The sequence below is a fragment of the Narcine bancroftii genome, chromosome 3, assembly GCF_036971445.1.
Source record: "Narcine bancroftii isolate sNarBan1 chromosome 3, sNarBan1.hap1, whole genome shotgun sequence".
Lineage (NCBI taxonomy): Eukaryota > Metazoa > Chordata > Chondrichthyes > Torpediniformes > Narcinidae > Narcine > Narcine bancroftii.
In genome coordinates this window covers 136,544,353-136,565,229 of record NC_091471.1, presented here as the reverse complement: position 1 = coordinate 136,565,229, position 20,877 = coordinate 136,544,353, and the positions used below count along the sequence as shown (strand labels likewise).

Here is a 20,877-nt window from a genome sequence, read left to right as displayed (position 1 = left end):
GCAGACTTCACTCCATTGAGGACAACTACAAGACGGAGCGTCTAAAGAAAGCAGCCTCTATCCTCAAGGACCCGCACCACCAGGCCATGTCCTCTTCACTCTGCCTCTTTAGGAAAAAGGTACAGGAGCCTGAAGACGAGCCCTCAGCAGTACAAGGACAGTTTCTTCCCCACTGCCATCAGATTCCTGAATGAACAATGAACTACAGATATTGCCTTATTTTGACTTTTTCTTGCAGTAATTTTATTTATTTTGTAAGTTGTTTATATAAACGTTTGTACTGCAATGCTGCAGTAAAACAAAGAATTTTGTGACGTGCATTCTCCCTGTGTCCACTTGGTTTTTCCACAGGGGCTCCAGTTTCCTCCCACACTTCAAAAACATTCCAGGGTATAGGTTAATGGGGTGTAATTTGGGCAGCATGGGCTCATGGGTAAAAATGGCCTGTTACTGTGCTGGATGTGTAAATTTAAATTTTTTAAATTTATAAATTCTGAGTCTGAGTGTAAATTTCCAAAGAATGAGGGGAAAAAAGCATACCAAAATTGGCCATCATGAGACTCCTGAGTTTGTAGCTTCTTGACCAGCACTGAAGGAAGACCATGCTGTCATTTGTGAAGAGCAGTCGTATCTATTGCTGTTTTTGAGATGATCCAGAACTGAATGGAGAGCCAGCGATATAGCATCTGCTGTGGAATAATCGTGACGATAGGTGAATTGCAGTTGGTCCAGATCTTTATTTAGGTACGTGTTAATTCTGGCCATGACTAGCCTCTCGAAGTATTTCACCACAGTAGAAGTTAATGCTACTGGGTGGTAGTCGTTGAGACAGCCTTACACTGCTTGGGTACTGGGATAATTGATGCCCTTTTAAAGCTGGTGGGAACCTCTGCCTGCCGCAATAATGAGAGGCTGAAAATGTCAGTGATCACTCCAGCTAGTTGGTTGTTGCAGATTTTTAGTACCTTACCAGATACACCGTCAGGGCTTGAGGCCTTACAAGGGTTCACCCTCTTGAATGATGTTCTAACATCACCCTCAAAGACAGATATCACAGGGCCCTCAGCCTTTTAATCTACTAGGCATTATTTGGTTCTTCTTCTCAAAGTGGGCATGGGTGTTCAGCTCACTGGGTAGTGAAACATCGCAGCCATCTATAGTGTTCACCTTTGCTTTGTTGGCTCTAATGGCCTGCACTCCCTGCCATCGCTGTCTCTAGTTTCCTCCAGAATTGCCACGTTGCTTCGGAGATGGCCTTCCGCAGGTCATACCTGGACTTCTTGTAAAGATCTCATTCCCAGCCTTAAACACCATCCTTAGCAGGTTGCGGATTCTCTGACTGGGGAACACCCGGTATTTGAGCATGGGCACACACTTATCCACGCAGGTCTTGCTGAAGTCAGTGTCACCTGTTGCATATTCATTCAATTCTACGGATAAGTTTTTGAATATGTTCCAGTCCACCATTTCAAAGCTGTCTGCCGACGCTGCTCCACCTCCTTTAACCACACCTTCACCGACTTCACCACTGCTATTGTAACCTTTAATCTCTGCTTGTACGTTGGGAGTAGAAGTACAGCCAGGTGATCAGACTTGCCGAACTTCAGTCATGGTATGTCTTGGTAGACATTCTTCTTTGTGGTGTAGCAGTGGTTGAGTGTGGTGGCTCCCTGGTCTCGCATGTGACATGTTGATGGTAGTTTGTCAGAGTCTTCTTCAGGTTGGCCTGATGGAAGTTTCCCACAATGATTGGGAAGGAATATGGATGTGCTGTCTCATGGCTGTTTAATTACAGTGCTCAGTCCCTCCAGTTCCAGCCGGATGTTAGCCTGGAGCGGAATGTACACTGCAACCAGGATGATGGTGGTGAACTCTCTTGGCAGGTAGAATGGGCAACACTTGATTGCCAGATGTGCCAGGTCAGGGGAGCAGGACTGGGACATCACATTTGTGCACCAAGATGAATTGATGACACAAATGCTGCTTCCCCTGGTTTTTCCAGACACTAGCGTTCGATCAGCATTTTGGAGGGTGTAGCCCTTGGGCTGCAGTACGGTGTCTGAAATGACTGCATTTAGCCTCATTTCCGTAAAGCACATCACACAGCACTTCCTGATGTCTCTCTGATGTTGAAGCCTGGCTTGGAGTTCATCGTTTGTTCTCAGAGGATGGTAGGGAGTGGAAGCCTCAGATCACAGCTTGACCTGTAGCCCCCTCTGCATCCACATGTTTGGGTCTTCTTTAAGTGGCTTGTAGGTCCATTGTTGTTGTACCTGATGGAGCTGTTTAAAACTCTAGAGTTGCTGTTATACACTTCAGAGTTGTGGTTGTACCTGGTTGAGCTGTTTAAAAATCCATCAGCCTGATGGAGATTGTCGATTCTACTGATTCCAAGTGATCTTAGGACCTCCATGCTGTCGGGTAAGTTTGATTTTATGTTTCTTGCTTGATTTTTAGGATTCTGAACAGAAATGTTTGATTATTCCCATCAGAGCTGCTTGCAAAGAGTCACCGCTATAAGGTGCCATTTTGAAAAATCATCTGTGAATGCCCATAAGGTACATATTGTTTTTTACAGTAAAACCATTGATGTGTGACTTACCAAAATGTGCTCATGTATACAAATAGATCTCCATCTAAATCAGCAGGCTCTATTCTATCACATTTCCCAAACTAGAACTTGCCCTGCGCCTTGCTCAACTATTTATTGGGTCAGTGTTAAGATATTCCTGGTCTTCCATGATTTATTACTCACTTAAAATGTAGTTAAACACCAAACGACTGGAAGAGCTGCATTTATATATACATATTTTTTTTTAAAAATGTTTGTCCAGTCATGAAAGACTTTTTGTTAACCTCTCAGAAACTAGATTTATGACACTGGACCTCACAGTAACCCATCCATAAATGAATTTGTGTACCAAACTAAATCTGATCTTGCAGACTGTTTATAAAGCGGCATGTCCCTGAAGTAGAAGGTTGAGGCACTGTATCAGATTGCTGTCTGACACCGTCCTTTGTTGTACTGCATATAGAAGTGAAAAAAATCTCAGAATAGATTCCACTTAGGCTGAATTTAGTTCTCTATGAGATCCACAGCAGCTTTATGGGTTACCACGACAACCAATTGTTATATTTTAAAAATTACAGCCCGGAACAACTCAGACTATCAAAAATGGCAATATCACTTCTTCTATGTATTTTTTTTCTTCAAAATTGAGGCAATAGTTGTGTCCAGAACTTGTTTTGCAAAACTTCAAGCACAATTTTGCATATTAGCGTCAATAATAATTTAATGAGCCTAAGAATGTGGAAATTAAACTATTTTTAGTTGTTAGCAACATAATGACATTTCTTTCATCTGTACAAAGAGTAAAGTTTCTGCTGTGATCTCTTACAGTCTGATTGAGTTTCAGTATATCAGCACTTGCAGTGCTATTTTCTCTCCGTGATATCTTAAAGTCACAATTTGTTCAGAATTATAATCTGTATCATTATCAATTTCCCACAAGTTCAGGTTGTTTATATTTTTATATAAATCATTCACCTCTAGCAAAAATGATCAGTTGGCATCAATTTAATTTGGAGTGCTCATACCGAGATGGCAGCTAATTCCAAATCTAGTTCCTTTTTTTAATAAAAAGATTCTTTGAATTGGCTTTCACTACATAGGATAGTATCCAATCCAGAAATAACAACTGAGGAATGTTAATGTAATTCTAAGTTGCACTGGTCAACAATTTTGTTTTAATGTTTTAAGAGTGCAGTATGCAAATAAAAGTCATTGCAGTATTCTGATTAGCTGTTTCCTTAACACGGAGGCAATTCATCATAAATAAACACTCATTAATCACAGTATAGTTACTGAAAATAGCACAACTTTTAAAAAAAAACTGTAATAGGGAAAATTATAGACTAGTGAGTCTTGCATCGGTGGTGTGGAAACTATTGGAGATGTTTCTTAAGGACAGGATTTATGAACATTTGGAGAAGTTCAGTCTTCTCAGGCATAGTCAGCATGGCTATGTGAGGGAAAGGCCAATGGTTCATGAGCCTAATTCAGTTTTTTGAGGAGGTAACAAAAGAAATTGATGAAGTTAAGGCAGTAGATCTGGTATACATGGATTTTAGTAGAACATTTGACAAGGTTCCCCATAAGAGACTTGTTCAGAAAATCATGAGCCATGGGATCAACAAGCAGGAGGCGTAAGCCACTGGCCGTTCTCCTTTACCACGACAACACTGCACCTAAACCTACTGCCGAAACATCTGCATTCAGAGCCACATCTTTCTCTGGGTCGTAGTGGATGAAAACATTATCAGTTGAGGTCAGCTGTTCTTTTAAACAATTGAATGCATTACTTGTTTCTTTATTCCAGCACCATTTCTGATCTTTTAACAATTGGTTCAGCAGATTGCACACCATTGACATGTTCAGAATTTGCTTTCAATAATGGTTATCCAACCACAAGAACAATTGCAATTCTGCTCTTTTCGATGGGAAGGGTGCTCTATGGACAGCCTTGGTACCAGCGGTATCCATGCGGATTTCTTCACTATTAATTGTAAAACTCAGATATGTTACGGAGGGTACCATAAGTACATATTTGTCTTGGTGTAAGTGGACATTTGCTTGTTGTAGCCGGTTAGGACCTTTACGAAGTTAGATAGATGCTCTGCATTATCCCAATCTGTAACAATCTGTAACATCGAGGTAGCATCCAACATTTATTCTGTATAATAATTTGTCCATAACCACTAGAAATATTGCAGGAGCCACTAATATTCCAAATGGCATTCTCGTGTAAGTGAATAATCCCAAGTGAATATTAATTGCCACATATTTTTTTGATGCCTTGTCCAATTCAATTTGCTGATATGCCTGTGATAAATCCAATTTCATGAACTTTTTTCTCCCCCATTCAGGGCTTGAAACAATTCCTCTGCTCTGGGCATGGGATGTGCAGGTATTTGCAGACCTTGGATTAATGGTGACTTTGTAATCACCACAAATTCAGATTTCTCCATTGGGTTTTTGAACTGGCATGATGGGAGCTGCTTAATCACTATATTGAAGTCGTTCACTGATTCCTTCATTTTCCATCTGTTAACTTCTGACTCAATTTTTTATTTTATTGCAAAAGGTACCATCCTCAACTTATAGAACATGGGTTCAACACCAGGTTTCATCTGTAATTTCACCAAGATTCCTTTGATTTTTCCCAGGCCTTTTCCAAATATCCTTTGATACTTTTTAAGCACTTGCTGCAGCTTCAATTTGGGCTCATACTGTGTATACACCTTCATTATTGACCCAATTTCCATCCAATCAAGTTGGACGTACGATAACCAATTTCTTCCAAAAAACACCAGCCCCTTTGTGCTCACAATGTCTGTCCCTTGTATTTCACATCTACTTTACATTTTCCAAGCACCTTGAGTTTCTCTCCTGTGACGGTTTTCAACACCATGTCAGAGTGTCCAATGGTAAAATGGGGTAATAGTTATGTTTTCAAATTTATTGGCATTAGAGACAGATATGCTCCCACGTCAAACTCCATCGGAAGCTATTCTTTGTTGATTTTTTTAAAATACTTTTTTTTAAATTTTAAAACCAATGTACATACAATTAATAAACAATTAGTACACATTAATAAGTTATTTATGGTGTATAACAAAAACCACTCTATCCCATCCCTTAATCAATAAACCTTCCTCCTTTTTATACCCCTTACCTAAAACCACCCCTAAACTACCACCTATCTATCCCCTTGGAAAAGGAAAAAAAAATGTAAACTACAATAACATAGATAATTATCATGGACTGAGGTACTTCCACCACACCGAGGCAGAAGTATTCAAAATTTTAAACCCATATAATCCAAATAAGGGCTCCAAACTTTCCGATTAAAAAAAGAAAATTATCACATAAATTATGAGATCTCAATTCTGTATGCCATCTATATAAATTCAACTCCATATCAATCTTCCAAGTAATCGCAATACATTTTCTTGCTACTGTTAATGCTAATCTCAAAAATGCCATTTGAAATTTATTTAATCTTAATTCCAATCAAATCATTTTAATATTACTTAGCGAAAATATTGATGGATCCATGGTAAGTTTAACTTTAAGAATATTTTGTATAAGTTCCTTAAACTGCATTCAAAAGTGTTTGACCTTTACTCAAAGCCATGTAGAATGTAAAAACATTCCTACTTCTTTCTGACATTTAAAACATAAATCTGTAGAAAGTAAATTATATCCCTTTAATTTCTCAGGAGTTGAATATAATTGATGTATAAAATTATAATAAACGAATCTGTATCTTACATTCACAATGTTTGTCATACTATCTTCACTCAAATTTCTCCAATCCTGAGTAATTTTCATTCCTAAATCTTTTTTTCCCCCATTTTAACCTAGAATTTTGTAAATCTGGTTTAAGCATTTTATTCTGCAATAGTGCATACATTTCAGATATAAATCTTTTTTTTTCTACTCTCCATAATTAAAATTTGCAAATTAGTCTGGCTGGGCAACCTCAGTTGATCCAATAAAATTTGATTCAATAAAAAAGCTCTAATTTGATAATAACAAAGAGTATTTGATTATATTTCATATTTTTTCTTCATTCTTTGAAAAGAAATAAAATAACCTGCTTCATAGCAATATTGTACAAGTTTAATTCCTTTTTGATCCCATATTTTCAAAAAGAGATCATTAACCCTAAAGGGAAAAGGTTTGTTCTGATACAGAGGTGTCTTCGTAGAAACTTTACCACATGAACCTATTTATTCTTTTATCATATTCCATATTTCCATCAAATGTATCAAAATTGGTAAATTATACTTGTGTAAAAACTTCAAATTCCATTTATATATAAATTGATCCCTCTTATTCTCATTAATTCAATATCTTCCCATATTAACTGACTTTCCAAATCAAACATTCTATTAATAAACTTTAATTGTGCCTTATTATAATAATTTTGAAAATTCAGAATTTGCAAGCCTCCTAATTCATATTTCCACATTAATTTTTGTGAAGACACTCTTTCCATTTTTTCTTTCCATAAAAATTTCCTAACTATAAAATTCAAATCTTTAAAACATTTCTGAGGAAATTTATAGGGAATAGTCTAAAAAATATATTGTAATCTGGGGAAAATATTCATTTTTATACAATTAACTCTACCTATTAATGTTATCGGTAAATCTTTCCATCAATTTAAATCATTGTTAATTTTATGAAATAAAGATAAATTTAAATTATATAAATGATTAAATTTTTTTTAATCAACCTTAATACCTAAATATTTAATTTATTCTGACCATTTAAATTTAACAATGTTCTTACACAAAGTATAATCATCCTCAATCAATGGCTTAATTTCACAATATTCCCCAATTAATTTTATAACCAGATATTTTTCCATATTGTTCCAATCTGTCATATAAAAATCTCAGATACTTTTGAGTTTGTCAAATAAATCAAAACATCTTCTGCAAATAGATTAATTTTGAATTAATCAAATTTCACTTTAATATTATTATCTTGTCATTAATTGAGCCAAAGGTTCAATAGTCAATGCAAACAATGCCGGTGACAAAGTACAACCCTGTCTAGTAGATCTCTCCATTATAAAAGATGATGATATCTGCCCATTTGTCACTACAGGAGCCATTGGATGTTTATATATTGCCTTAATCCAACTAATAAATACTGGGCCAATTTAAAATTTTCCAATAATTTAATTCTATCAAATTCTTTTACAGCATCTAATGATAAGATGGATTTCTCCTGCAAAATATTTATTCGACTAATTAACTTTGTAATACAGGTACACAATCCTTTATCCAGACACCTAAAATCCGGAACGCTCCAAAAACCAGCATTTTTTCCTGTTGCTAGTACAGCAGAGAGAGATGGCAGCACGTCTCGGGCGGGCTTAAATCTGGGGTAGCTGGCTTTTGTTATGAAATCAGGAAAAATCCAAAATTCGGAACACACTGTCCCCCAAAGGTTCTGGATAAAGGATTGTGTACTTGTATTATCCACAGAATAATGATCTTTAATAAATCCAGCTTGATCGATATGAAACAAAGAAGGTAAATACCTTGCCCATCTATTAGCTAGAACCTTTGTTACAAATTTATTATGAACATTTAACGGAGATATAGATCTATTAGAACATGCTTATAAAGTTCCTTAAATACATCACATCCTCAGGAATATGAATTTTTATAAAATTCCTTAAATACATTTTCCTCGAGGTTTATACATAATATCTGAATATTTTCTAATAGCATTTATAATTCTTGAGACTTGCTCTGATTTTAATTGCCAAGCTAAAACTTTGAGGCCTTTCCCCTAATTCGTAATACTTCTGTTTAGTTTGTTGCAATAATTTTTCAAATTTACATTTGCAATGAATTATACTGTAATTTTTTTATTAAATTGTATCTTTTTGACCTCTGAATTCTGTTGTAAATCTTTTTATGAAGAATTCTATTTCTCTTTCTAATATTTACTTCAGCTAAATATTGTTTCTTAATTTTAGAGGTATAACTAATAATTTGTCCTCTTAAATATGCTTTTAAAGCATCCCATAATATAAACTTATTTTTGACAGAATTTATATTTATTTTCAAAAACTGTTGTACTTTATCCCTCATAAAATTACAAAACTCAACATTTTTTAATAATAATGAATTAAATCTCTACCGATATCCAATGTCAGCTTTTTCTGAACATCTGTTATTAATAAAAGAGAATGATCTGATAAAATTCTAGTTTTATACTCAGCAGACATTACCTGACCTTGTAACTGTGCCAATAACAAAAAATCTATCCTAGAATAAGAACCATATCAAAATGTATAAAAAGAAGTCTTTTTCTTTAGGATTTCATTTGCTCCATATATCAATCAAATTCATTTCTTTTTTTAAAGTTAATACTTTTTTGCCATTTTGGTTCTAGTTACTGTTTTTGGAGATTTATCTAACAATGGATCCAATCATAACTTTTTCATATGCCTGTGGCAAATTAAGAAAGGAATCTAATATAAATTTTTCATCGTTCACATTAGGCACATAAATATTCATAAGAGTCCAAGATTCAAATAAATTTTACAATTTACATTAAAATTCTACCAACTGATTCAATAACAGATACCATTTTAAATAACAGCTTCTTACTTATCAAAATGGCAACACCTCTTGCTTTAGAATTAAAAGACAAAGCAACAACTTGACCAATCTCATTTCAATTTCTGATGTTCTTTTACAGTTAAATGAGTTTCTTGTAAATAAGCAATATCTATTTTCAATTTTTTAATATAAGACAATACTTGTTTCCTTTTAATTGGGATGTTGAGCCCATTACATGTTGCAAATTTAAAATTAAATATCTTATTTATTTGTATCTTAAAACCTCTTTACCCAGTGTAGTGAAGCCCCAATCAACAATTAACTGAAATACAATGCTCAACCCCTTAATAAAAAGAAACCCTAAAAGAAAAAGGACTCAATCCCCTCCTGCCAACAAACAAAAAAAAATACTGTACCACAGTATTACCTCCCTCTACTGCATGAGAAGTGATGAACGGCACTAATTGGCCAACAACTTTGGAAGGAGAAGCAAAAAAATACCACGCTTCCCAAAAAGAACTTAAAAGACAGTAATTAAAACAATTCAAGTATAGCAAGCTTCTTCCAAATCTCTATTGACTTGGTCATCATCGATATAAATTTCAGCTGATTTACACCATTCCACTTTTTGCATTCCATTCTTCTTCCCTTTTTGGGCTGGTTGTGAGTGATGAGAAGAATATCTTGTCATTTTTGCTGTTTATTATCTGGCAAAGAATTAGCGAATACCAGAACCTCGGCTTATCAACACAGTACTCACCTATTTAAACAGTCCTATTCTTGCACACTCTCACTCCAACTCCCATTCACTGGAAAAGAAGATGCACATTTATTTTCCAATAACAATCCAGTTCAAGTTTATTACCTTTAACCTGGATTTGTTTTCCCCACAGTTCAGCAAGTCAACTCTAGACTTCACATACCAATACAAAGTCAAAGAGCAAGAGCACATTACAGTGTATGGTGTTACAGTGAAAGATCAATTTGTACATAGCAAGTGTAGCATGAGATTACTAATGTGAGATTCATTCAGGAGCCTGAATGCTGTGAGGAATAAAATGTATTTGATCCTGTGGTGTAGAGACTTTCACACTCTTTAACCTTCTCTCTGAAAGGAGGAGGGAGAAGAGTGTAGCTGGTATAGGGTGGACCTCTCAGTACTGTAAGTTGATTGTTCTTCTGAGACAGCAGAAAATTTAGATGGGATTGATGGAGGTCGGGGGGATGGCAGGAAGAAGAGGTTTGTATGACCACCTTCTTCCTATTTTAGGCAGAGTATTTCACAGACTATACTGTGATGCATCCAATTTGGATGCTTATAGTGTATCTGTGAACGTTAAGGAACATCAAATACAGCATAGTACAGGTCCTTCAGCACACAATGTTGCGCCAATCCATTTTAACCTATTCCACCATAAATATGAACCTCACACCTCATTCCCACATTTATTTTTCTTGCATCCACGTGCTTACATAATAGCCATTTAAGTGTCCCTATTGTACCTGCCATCACCTCCAATACTGCATTCCAGGCATCTACCACGGTGTCTTTAAAAAAAAAGACATACCCCTGAAACTTTCCTCCACACTTTCCTCTGGTATTGGCCACAGCCGCCCTGTGAAAAAGGTGCAGGCTTCCCACCCTATCTATGTCTCTCATAATCTTACACACCTCTATAAAGTCACTTCTCATCCACCACCATTCTAAAGGGAAAAATATGAGCTCGGTCCTCATTTCTTCATAAGACATATTCTCCAATCCAGTCAACATCCTGGTAACACTCTTTTGCACCCTCACTGAAGCTTCCACATTCTTTTCATAATGAGATACCAGAATTGAATACTCAAAGGGTGGTCTAATCAGAGTTTTATGGAGCTGCAACATTACTTTGTGGCTTTTGATATCAATTCCCCTACTAATGAAGGCTAACACACCATATGCCTTCTTATCCTCCCTGTCAAATTGTGTAGCAACCTTGTGGGATCTATGGACCATGTACTCAGTATTCAAATTGACCTTCCAAAGTGTATCACTTAACACTTTTCCAGAATGAATTTCCTCATTACTCCTCCACCAAATCTGCATCCTGTCCATATCCTATTGTAATGTGCAATAACCTTCTACACTATCCACAACACTTCTTTGCCATCTGGCCTACCCCACAACTTCTTCCAAGTCATTTAATAACAATCATCAAGAGCAGAGTTTGCAGAACAGATCACTATAAAACACCACTAATCACTGGCCTCCAGGCAGAATAGGCTCCATCGACAACCATCCTCTGCCTTCCATAGTTAAGCCATGCAGCCAAATTCCCATGCACCAGTTGATAACATAGTGTGCTGTTAGACAGAATCAAACACACACACAAGGTAAAGACTGTACAACAGGCTTTAATCCACAAAGACTTCCACAGAGCCAGGCTGGCTATGGCTGCAGCAACTCTGTGTGAGGTCTCGGGAGACCGGTGCAGGCTTATATCCTGGAGGGTGATTGACACCCGACTGGGTGGGGTTTGATCCATCCAGGCCAACTGATTGGCAGCCGGCCAGGTGTTGTCCTGTCCCCATACACATCTGCAGGGTCAGAGGTTGTCCCCTGCAGTAGGCCAGTGGTGTACCACCACATTCACCCCCTTCTTTAAAATTGTCCCAGGGGGAGGGGGGCAGTAACAAGAAATTGCACTCACTATGTACATACAATATTTACAGGTTGAGACGATTTGGCGGCCGCTGGAGTCTCTGTGACCGTCGTAGGACTGACTCCTAGTCACAAGGGGGCCGGGGTTGACGTATGCGGGTCGTATTGAATGGGTGGGGGGGGACGGGTTTGTCTCCTAAGGCTGAAGCAGGCCCCTGGTGGTCAAGGAAGCCCTGTGTGCCCCATAGCTGCCTGGGGACGGGGATGTATGCCCGGTCAGCGTCGTCCTGGGTTGGAGGGTGGCATGGTGTCATGGGTACTCCTGCTGGTGCCAGGTCCCTGGTTGAGATGGTGTCCTCCCTGCCACTGCCGATCCTAACATAAGCGTAATTATGGTTTGCATGAAGGAGGAAAACCTGCTCCACCAGGGCTTCAGCCTTGTGTGTCCGTACATGCTTACGCAGAAGCACCGGTCCCAGGGATGTGAGCCATGCTGGGAGTGACATTCCAGTCACCAACTTCCTGGGGAATGAGAACAGACATTTGTGAGGGGTCTCATTGGTAGCCGTGCACAGCAGTGACCGAATGGCATGGAGCGCCTCGAGCAGGGCATCCTGCCAGAACTCATAGGCCCACCCTTTGGACCTGAGAGCCAGGAGGATTACCTTCCAGACTAGCCCATTCTTGCATTCCACTTGCCCGTTGCCTCTTGGGTTAGAGCTTGTCATACGACTGGTCGCGATGCCCCTCACTGACAAGTACTGGTGCAGCTCGTCGCTCATGAAACTAGACCTCCAGTCGCTGTGAATGAAGGCGGGGTAGCCAAACATGGTGAAAATCTGCCCCAAGGCCCCGATGACAGTGGCTATAGAGGTGCCTGGACAAGGGATGGCAAAAGGGAGCGTGAGTACTTATCCACTACCATGAGGAAGTTGATGTTCCGGTTCGTGAAAGGCAGGGGCCCTTTGAAGTCCACGCCGAGATGCTCGAAAGGAGAAATGGGGTTTACACTCTGCACAGACCCGACAGGCCTCGATCATGTCCCTGACGTCCCTGATGGTGTATGGCAGATTTCGGGACTTAATGAAATGGTAAAACCGGGTGACGCCCGGATGGCCGAGGGACTCTTGCAATGCCTGCAATCTGTCATCATGCATAGAAGTGCAGGTGCGAGAGAGGGCGTCAAGGGAGTCGTTAAACTTCCTGAGGCAGTACTGGATGTCGTAGCTGTAGGTTGCCAGCTTGACTCTCCAACACAGGATCTTGTCGTTCTTTATCTTGCTCTTGTGGGTAGTGTTAAACACGAATGCTATGGCCCGCTGGTCCGTGAATCTCCTGCCAGCCAGATAGTGGCACCAGTGGTGGTCCGCTTCCACAATCACCTGGGCCTCCTTTTCAATGGTGGAGTGCCCGAGGGTCCTGGAGAAGAAGGCGATGGGGCATCCCCCTTGGTTGAGGGTAGCAGTAAGGGCCACTTCAGAGGCATCACTCTCCACTTGGAAGGGGGAGTCCTCAACCACAGCCTGCATTATGGCATCCGTGATGTCTTGCCTGATGTGGGTGAAGGCTACCTGCACCTCAGGTGGGAGGGGAAAAGTTGTGGCTTGGGCCAGTGGGTGGACCTTGTCCGAGATGCGAGGGACCCACTGCGAGTAATAAGAGAACAGGCCCAGGCACCTGCGGAGGGCCTTTAGCATGGGGGGGAGGGGTAACTCCATTAATGGGCGTATCCTTTCCGGATCTGGGCCGACGACTCCATGGGCCATGATGTACCCCAGGATGGCAAGGCAGGTGGTGCTGAACACAAACTTCTTGTTGGAATGAGGTTTAGCTCAGCGGCCATCTGGAGGAATTTTTCCAGGTTAGCATCATGGTCCTGCTGGTCACGACTGTAGATAATGACATTATCCAGATATGGGAACATCGCCTTCAGCTTGTGCCGGTCAACCATGCGATCCATCTCCTGCTGGAAGACGGAGACCGCGTTCATGACCCCAAAAGGAACCCGGTGGAACTGGTACAGGTGCCCGTCCGCCTCAAAGGCGGTTTAGGGCTTGTCCTTCGGGTGGATAGGGATTTGGTGATACACCGACTTTAGGTCAATCATGGAGAAAACCCGGTAGCGGGCTATCTCATGACCATGTCGGCGATCTTGGCAGGGGGTAGGCATCCAGCTGTGTGTGCCAATTAATGGTCTGGCTGTAATCCACGACCATCCTTGGCTTACTTCCCCCTTTGTCCACCAGGACTTGGGCTCTCCAAGGGCTGTTACTGGGCTCTATAACGTCTTCGGCCAGGAGTCGCCGCACCTCTGCCTTGATGAAGTCCCTATCTGCAGTGCAATAGCATCTACTTCTGGCGGCGATCAGCTTGCAGCCTAGCGGAAGATGTGGAAAGAGCGCCGGTGGGGTGATGCGCAGTGTGGAGAGGACACAGGTTGGCCAGGGCTGGTAGGTTGGCGTGCTGTGCAATGTGAATGGAGGTTGGGGCCCCCCGAAAGCAAGGGTGACACTCTGCAGGTGGCACTGGAAATCCAGGCCCAGAAGGAGTGGTGCACAGAGTTTGGGCATAACCAAGAGCCTGAATCCTGTGGTAGTCTCCCCTCCCACCATTATATCAACCGAGCAGCGCCCGGTACCAACAGTCTTATCTTTGGTGGCGAGGGCGATCGAGCAGTTGGTGGGGTGGACCATTAACCTTAGGGAGTGGGCCACGCTTGGGTGAACGAAGCTTTCGGTGCTGCCACTTTCCAACAGGCACTTTGTTACCTGCCCGTTGACTCGCACATCCATCATCGAGTGCCCAAGAACGTGGGGAATGTCCCTGGTCATCATGGTGGCAGCCAGGACCATCTCGGAGTCATCACTATCCAGAGGGATGGGGGCGTCAATAGGGCAGCCTGGTCATTGCCCGTAATGATCACATTGACATCGGTCGTGAGGTGCAGCATGCGGTAGCTGATGGCCTCCGGAGGCGTGGCGAGCATCAGTAGGGTGGCCTGGTCATCGCCCGTGTTGACCACATTGTTCTCAATGTCCTTAGGGGCCATCAGTTTCTGGCGCTGCCTGGTCCATGTTGGGTGCCGCTGCGTGGCTGGCCTCCTTCCTCAGCTGTGTCCACTGCACTGGGGGAAGTGACATCGTTACGTCAGCTGGAAGTCACACCGCACTGTGAGCCGGAAGTGACATCACTGTAGTTCTCAGCGAGCAGCGGGGTGAGGGCTGGTGCAGATGCTTGGGCACACGCTGCGATGGTTGCTGGCGGGGCCGGATGTTGCCCGGTCGAAGTCGGAAGTTGTCACGGAGACAATGGTGCCTCCCGGCACGTGCACGTGGGGCGGTCTACGGGGGAGGTAGGGAGGTCATAGCAGGCCGCTGAGCTGCCGGCAAGTTTAGAGGCACACTTTTGCAAAGTGGCCTTTCTTGCCACATTGGGAACAATACTGGTCCTAGCTGGGCAGTTTTGGCGCGATCGTAGATCTGACCCACACCAGGAACCACAGTATTTTTAGGGGCGCCAGGCGCATGCCGCAGCATTATTCTCCTCCCCAGCTCGGCCTGGGGCTGCAGCTATAGTGAAGAAGGGCATGAGGGAGCCTGGGGTAACCTGGAATTGAAGGCTTCGACGTGCAGGGCTTCTGCTTCCAGGTTTTGGACCACTTCCACTGTCTTGGTTAGGGCACAGATGTTGTCTCCTAGCAGCTTCTGCCGGATGGCCCTCGAATGAAGACATCCCGGATCAGCATCTCGACCTCCTCTACACCTACCCCGGGTTCAGCCAGACACGGTCGGGCCAACTCTCGCAAATGTCCCAGGTAAGACTCAGCCATCTCCCCGGGTGGATGGCCTCAGGTTTTGAGGAGGTACCTTGCACAGACCGCATTCATGCAGGGCTCGTAAAAGTTCTCGAGAGTGTCCATTGTGCTCTTGTACGTAGAGCAACCTTTGGTTACCTGGAAGGCGCGGGGACCTAGCTTTGACCGGAGTAGGACTAACCTCATCCGGTCAGAGTCCAGGATGTTGCCCTTGTGTGCCTCGATGATTGCCTCGACCGCGTGCTGCCAGATCGCAAAGCGTGTCTGGGCTTCCGGGTGGCGTGGGTTGACCTCAAGGGTCCCTGTGCTCAGGAGTTTTTCTATGGCAGCCGTGGGAAAATTTTGTTGATTAAATTATGGTGCGCTGTTAGACAGAATCAGACACACACAAGGTAAAGACTGTACAACAGGGTTTAATCCACAAAGACTTCCACAGAGCCAGGCTGGCTGTGGCTGCAGCAACTGTGTGAGGCCTGCTCAGGTTTATATCCTGGAGGGGCTTGATCCATTCAGGCCGACTGATTGGCAGCCGGCCAGTTGTCCTGTCCCCTTACACTCCTGCAGGTACAAAGGTTTCCCCCTGCAGTAGGCCAGTGGTGTACCACCACATATCCTCCCTGTTAAATTGTGTAGCAACCTTGTGGGATCTATGGACCGTGTGCTCAGCATTCAAATTGACCTTCCAAAGTGTATCATTTAACACTTTTCCAGAATGAAATTCCTCATTACTCCTCCACCAAATCTGCGTCCTATCCGTATCCTATTGTAATGTGCAATGACCTTCTACACTATCCACAACACTTCTTTGCCATCTGGCCTACCCTACAACTTCTTCCAAGTCATTTAATAACAATCATCAAGAGCAGAGTTTGCAGAACAGATCGCTATAAAACACCACTAATCACTGGCCTCCAGGCAGAATAGGCTCCATTGACAACCATCCTCTGCCTTGCATAGTTAAGCCAATTTAGAATCCACACAGCTAAATTCCCATGCACCAATTGATAACATAGAGAGCATGTTGAACTTTCTTAGCCTTCTCAGGAAGTAGAAGTACTTCCTTAGACGTGAATTCTCCAGGTCAGGTCACTAGAAATATTTACTCCTTAGAATCTGAAGTGATCTAGTGTTTCCATTTCAGCACCATTGATATGGATGGAGAGTGGGTTCTACCCCTCCCTCCTGAGGTTTATTAGCAGCTTTTTTTGCCTTACTGACATTAAAAAAGAGGTTAATATCTTTGCACCAGGCCAATAGACCAACTCTGCCTCATCAATATTTGATATCAAGCGTACAACTGTGATGTCACCAGCAAACATAAAGATAGTGTTGGAGTTGTGGCTGTAAAGGGAGCATAGTAAGAACACATCCTTGTGCGGTGCTGATGCTCAGTATGATTGCAGAGGTGGTGTTGCTTCCCATCTTCACTGATTATGGTCTGTTAGACATGAAATCAAGATGGAAATATTATGCTACAACTGTACAAGAAGTTGGTGAGACCACACTTGGCATATGGTGTGCTATTGTGTATGGCTAGCAAAAAGGAGGATGTCAGAAACCTGGATCCCTGGAATGTAGGAGGCAGGGTGTTGACCTTAGAGATGTAAAAATATCATGAGCGGCATAGATAAAGTGAATAAATGAGGTCACTTTTCCCCCCTCAGGTAAGAGGCGCCTAAAACTCAAAAGTTTTGATTAAAAAAAGAGGGGAGAAATTTAAATGAAGCAAATGATAGAAAACATGACCACATAGAAAATGATAGTATGTACTACCAGGTAGAGGTAGGTACAGTTGTAACATAGATATTACGACCTCCTGTTTTAGTAAAATGGGATTATCACTGTAAGAGATAGAAGAGAGGAGGAAATGAATGGTCACAGTTAACATTTCACATAAGCACCATTACAAGACATAGCCCAGCAACAATTTGATACATTGTAAGAACTGAGGGAAGGCTTGTCACAGTCTGTTCCAGATTCGATACATTTGCAAAGGCATTGTATTTTGCAGGCGAGAACCATTCTGACTGCTGAAGAGAACATAGCTTTTTGAAGCAGCTCTTGTGGCCAGCCAATTTTGTGGAATTTATAGAAAAGCATGCTCTGTGAATGACTGGGCCTTTTCAATGTATTGTCCTGTGCCAGGAGGGTCTTTTGGAAAGTAAAATGCTTTATTTTGATTGTGACTAACAGTGAAGGTCACTTGGAGAAACCCCCTTCATTTTGAGTGTGACCAACAGTGAAGGCCACTTGGAGAGACTGGTGCCATGGTTTTGGAAACTGTGAAGTCTGCCCAGTTCGAGTCTTACCTACAAAAGGACCAGGAGCGTTATGACCACAGCTCGTGTGGATGGACATTTCTTCAAAGGCAACACGAGGAGAACTTGAGAGTCTGGAGCAGCCACAACTCCAGTCTTCCCATCAATAATTCTGGGCATCAAATTTCAAAGCCTTCAACATTGAATTTAAAAGACTGAACTTTGAAGCAACTTTATAAGATTTTGATCTGGATCGTAATGGTTTGGGTGTATCACTCACTCACGTAGACGCACACCTGCACATAGTTGGAGATAGATTTAGTGTTAAAGATAGCTTAAAAGTTAAGACTATAGTTTAAGATTTAGAAATAAAATTAGTGTTTTAAAATTAAACACTGTCGGGTTCATTGTCTATCGCTGCTCATTACGCACGGTTTGTAACATAGAAAACACTTCTAGACACTAAACTTGTAATAGTTTTTAGATTTTATGCTTGGTTACATGATTGACTTCAATAAATCACCATTTGTACTTAAATTAAACATTTTTTTCAATAAAGATGCAAGAATTGATAATTACAAATTGACTTTTTACTCTGAAATGCTCATTTACAAATAATGTATTCCATCTGAAGAATGCAACTCATTTTCTTATTTTAACATATTTATTGAGTTCAACAAAAACCCTTTACACAAAGTAAATTAATGATAACAAATCATATCACATACATATCACATCAATTGTAAATTCAAGGTATTATCATAATTATTACATAACTTATTTCATTCAAGACATTAAATTATATAATTATAATAATTAAACAATTAAATAATAACTTGTACTATATCCAAAAAATATTGAATACAATAATTATACAAATACACATAAAATTTCCTCATACAAGATATTTTATTCTTCTTTGATGTGATCATGTTGTTCTGTGATATGATCCATATTTTATAGTTAAACTCCCCTTTACCGATTTGTCTGAAGAAAAAAGGGGGAAAAAAAATCCCTAATAGTCTACCCCCTCCCTCTAAACAAGTTTATCTGCATATATTGTAAATATGAATCGAATGACAGCCCCCAGAATCCCCAGAACAACCACATCACTTAAACCCATTTTATTTTATAGTGTGTTTGTCTGAATTAGAAAAATTTGTTTTAAGAATTAATTAATTAAGAAAAAATATAGTGTTTGTGGGGAAAAAAAAAATGCTGTTTTGGCATTACCACTTTCCTCATTGCATTCCAAAATATTCTACAACACCTCTGTAGTCCAATCCAAAGACTCTGCATTAAGTCACCTCCAAGATTACATGAACACCTATGCTATTAAAACTTAGCATTCAACACGATCTTACCAGCAAAACATGACCAAATTGAAGGATCTGGGACTCTCTTTGTCCCTCTACAACTGGATCCACAACTTTGTCATCAGCAACATGACTTCCTCCATGCTGACCATCAACACAGGGACAATCAAGGGCTGGGTGCAGAGTTCATGACAATATAGCCAAGTTCAGCTCCGACTTGATCTACATTTTCACTGACAGCACCACCATTGTTGGCCAAATAAATGGAAATAATAGAATACAAAATGGAAATCAAGAATCTGCTTGGGTGGTGCCAGAACATCAATCTTGCTTCTAACATCACCAAGACTATTGTTGATTTTAAGAGAGGGCAAGGGACTATGCACTTGTCAACATAAATGGGGCCAGAGGTGGACAGCATTGGAACCGTCAAGTTTCTAGGTGTCCATGTTTCAGAACCCTTCTCCTGAAGCCAGCACATTGAGGCAACCGTGAAGAAGACCCATCATTGCTCTACTTTCTAAAGAGTCTTAGAAGATTTAGCATGTCATCAAATACTCAAATTTCTACAGGTGAACTGTGGAAATTATAGTGACTGGCTGTATCACAGCCTGGTTAAGTAATTCAAGTGCCCAGAAATGCAGAAGGTTGTGAATGGAGGCAAACATTGCCAAGTCCATCACAGGCTTTATCCTACCATCCATTAAGGACATCTATGTAGCTAATATGATGAAGGACCCCTCGTGAGCCTAGTCAAAATAGGCAAATGAACAGTGATGTTAACATCAGGCAGAAGGTGAAGAACAGCACCTCTCAGTTCAAGAACAGTTTATTTCCAACAGCTATCAGGATCTTGAACCTTCCCAAGTTACATTAATCTGGGACTGCACCAACCCCTACGAACACTGAATATTTATTGTCTTTAATCAATTCAATTAAGTATTTTATTATCATTTTTTTTTAATAAAACAAATACCTGTTCAATTTCAGCAAGCAAGCATTTCAGTGTCTCAGTATATTGCACAATGTTTATGTCAACAAACTCAGTCATTTTCAAGTATTTGGTTGTCAAATACAATATGATCTCAAATCATTGCCACCAGACCTCTGAAATAATGAATTCCAGTTGGATACGTTGAACTTAAATCAAACTTGTGCCAGTGGGATAGGCAATCAAAACATACAATTTTTATCTGTTATATTAACAATTGTTTTAAATATTACTAATATTTAGAATTCTGAGTAATACTGAAGAAATTGGTTTGTCTAATGAACCACATGGTCTCACTCCCTTGCTTCCACATCAATCTCAGCCACTACTTTTTCAAAATACAGTAGGACTATTTCTTTGACTCACCCCATCTGCTGGATACATTTGAATTACATCATACAGTCAGTCATTGTGCCAGGCTAAGCAAAAATTGTGGTAAATTAGTTGCTTATTTTTACCCCCTTCAGCAACCTTCAGATTTTAAACCTTGGTACTTTACTATGTGTTGTTTGCATTTTTTTCTCCTGTTTTCCCTATCCTTTGCATACAATCTCTCAGTTCTTTTATTTCTTATCCATTAAGTATTTTGTGGTGCTTTTTACATTAATTGGACCATAACTGCAAATGATGATACTTTCTTGTGTCGGTAATGTAATTCAATTGGGTTTTGCCTTATACATGGGTCATGAATAGAACAACTGTGG

At 40.8% G+C, this 20,877-nt stretch overlaps 1 long non-coding RNA gene across 3 annotated transcripts in view; it reads right to left on the bottom strand.

Annotated features, from left to right (window-relative positions):
* The window catches only part of LOC138757604 (uncharacterized), a 97,349-nt gene that overhangs the window by 73,683 nt on the left and 2,789 nt on the right, over nt 1-20,877 (bottom strand). The window contains exons 2-3 of one of the 3 annotated variants that reach the window (XR_011353733.1): nt 17,918-18,162; nt 9,914-9,962 (exon numbers count right to left, since the gene is read on the bottom strand). The exons of 1 other annotated variant lie outside the window; for it this stretch is intronic. This is a non-coding gene — a long non-coding RNA (uncharacterized lncRNA). The remainder of the gene's footprint in view (nt 1-9,913; nt 9,963-17,917; nt 18,163-20,877) is intronic. One more of the 3 variants, XR_011353732.1, reaches the window with a different exon arrangement.